Consider the following 2,971-nt stretch of genomic DNA (forward strand, 5'->3'; position numbering starts at 1 on the left):
TCAGAGGTTAAGTTCAAGGCTTATGTATAATATGTATTACAAATGTCTGCCCAGAGAAGGCCCAGGAAAGACAGGATTGCTTAGAGTCCTCTCTGGTAAACAAACGTGAAAATGAGCTTCTATAATCAAAAGCAATGAAAGATGTGTGCTCGAGTAGTAACTGTCAAATGATACTGGAAGCAAGCCATTTAATCCTAAGATGTGGGGAGATCTAGGAAGCCTCAACTGAAACTATTAACCATCATTAGAGTATTTCATTAAAGTTTCTCAATCCTTCAGGCATGCAGTTGGCATCCTTTAGTTAGGATCATAGCAGGAGACAAACAATCTATTCAGCTAGGGTTATGGAAGAGCATGTGGGACTGAAGAGATGACCCAACAGTTGGGAGCACTTGCTGTTCTTGCAAAGGACCCTGGTTCAGTTCCCAGCACCCACATGAAAGTTCATAACTGTCCAAAACTCTAATTCCAGGTGTTCGACATCTTTGTGAGCACTAGCCACACATGTGGTACACATACATACATGTACCCAAAACACTCAGACATGTAAAATGAAATAAATGAATTTTTTGTTTTTGTTCTCAGTTATTGTTTTGTTTAAGATGAAGGAGATTGTCAGTGTGGAATTTGCAGAGGTGTGGTGGAGACAGAGGAAAGCTCAGTGTCTTTTGTGGAACTGAAAGACTAGCTCTGGACAGTCAGCACCTCCATGTCTGTAGCAGAAATAGGGAAGAAATAGTAGCAGAGATCAGTGAAAGCAGCAGCCATAGAGGGAAGAAGTTCAGTGACCCTGGAGGAACATGACAATCATGAAAACAGGGCCAGGACCAAGGGGACTGGCTATAGATTCTCTCTAGACAAACTCAAACTCCTTTGGGTTCTAGAGCAACTGAGGCCACCAAGGCCAGCCTCAGAGCAGAAGAGGAACCACAGTACTCAGTGTAGCAGAGGAGCCACTGCACTCAGAACAGTTGAGGAAGCTGGACTCCCAGGATCTCTAACATGCCCAGGATCATAGCTCTGCACCAGATTCCACAGCATGCAGAGGAAGTTGGGCTCCCAGGAGCTCTAACATGCCCAGGATCATAGGATTTCAGGATACCAGAGGCAGCATGAGTCTTAGGAGCTCTTTCACCCAGGATCTCAGTATCACAGAGACAGCTGGACTCTCAGGACTTCTGATACAAGCAAGATAACAGGAGAGACAGGCTCCAGTCAGAGACAGTGACTGCACGTAGCACTAGAAATAACCAGATGGTGAAAGGCCAGGATGGGTAAGATTCTGCACAAAGCCTTACCAACCTAAGATAGAAGTGCATTGCTTTTGATGACACATATTCAATGATGGGTAAGGAAGGCATTCTTGTCAGAATGATCTAAGACAGACTCAGTCTTGTTAATGAAATAAAAAAGGGGGCGAGGTGGAGAACTTTTGGGGCTGCTTAGCAAGAAGCTGACATGGGCCAAGGACAAGGAAATAGGTTCCTTGGCAAGAATATGACGTTGGCCAAGGACAAGGAAGTAGGCTTCAAGCAGGAATCTGACATTAGACTAGAACAAAGAAGTAATCTCAGGCAAGGATCTAAATATTAGGCTAGAACAAAGAAGTAATTTCAGACAGGAATCTAAATTTTAGGCTACAGCAAGAAAGTAGGCTTCAGACATGAAAATGACCTTGGGCTAGGATAGGGAAGTAGGCTCAGATATTTTGGTCATCTTGATAAGCCTTTAGAAACAATGATCATGGGAGTGTTCATGTAATTGGGTTTAATGCCTTGCTTTTTCTTTGACTATTTGTGTTTATTGTATTGCCTGTTATTCAACTGTTTGCATCTATTGTACTGCTAGACACTCAAATAGAACTGACCTTAATACATGCATGTTCTCAAAATGGTATAAAAGCATAAAGGAAGAGGGGGTATAGGATAGGAGGTTCTAGGGAAAGGAGATGACATCTGTATTGTAAATAAATAAAATATCCAATAAAAAGAATTAAAAAAAAAAGAAAGACAAGCACAAGAACATAAGCAACAGAAACCAAAGTTACCTGACATCATCAGAACCCAGTTCTCCTACCATAGTGAGTCCTGGACATCCCATCACACTGAAGAAGCAAGATTCAGATTTAAAATCACTTCCCATGATGATGATATAGGACTTTAAGAAGGACATAAATAACTCCCTTAAAGAAATACAGGAGAACACAGGTAAACGGGTAGACACATTTAAAGAGAAAACACACAAATCCCTTAAAGAATTACAAGAAAACACAACCAAACAGGTGAAAGAATTAAATAAAACCATCCAGGATTTAAAAATGGAAATAGAACCAATAAAGAAATCACAAAAGGAGACTACCCTGGAGATAGAAAAGAGATCAGGAGTCATAGACACAAGCATCACCAACCGAATACAAGAGACAGAAGAGAGAATCTCATGTGCAGAAGATACCATGGAAAACATTGAAACAATTATCAAAGAAAATGCAAAATGCAAAAAGCTCCTAACCCAAAACATCCTGGAAATCCAGGACACAATGAGAAGACCAAACCTAAGGATAATAGGCATATATGAGAGTGAAGATTCCCAACTTAAAGGGCCAGTAAATATCTTCAACAAAATTATAGAAGAAAACTTCCCTAACCTAAAGAAAGAGATGCCCATGAACATACAAGAAGCCTACAGAACTCCAAATAGAGTAGACCAGAAAAGAAATTCCTCCCTTCACATAATAATCAAAACATCAAATACACAAAACAAAGAAAGAATATTAAAAGCAGTAAGGGAAAAAGATCAAGTAACATATAAAGGCAGACCTATAAGAATTACACCAGACTTCTTACCAGAGACTATAAAAGCCAGAAGATCCTGGACTGATATCATACAGACCCTAAGAGAACACAAACACCCAGACAACTATAGCCAGCAAAACTCTCAATTACTATAGATGGAGAAACCAAGATATTCCATG

This window comes from Grammomys surdaster, unplaced genomic scaffold (genome assembly GCF_004785775.1).
Source record: "Grammomys surdaster isolate TR1022 unplaced genomic scaffold, NIH_TR_1.0 149, whole genome shotgun sequence".
NCBI classification, from domain to species: Eukaryota; Metazoa; Chordata; class Mammalia; order Rodentia; family Muridae; genus Grammomys; species Grammomys surdaster.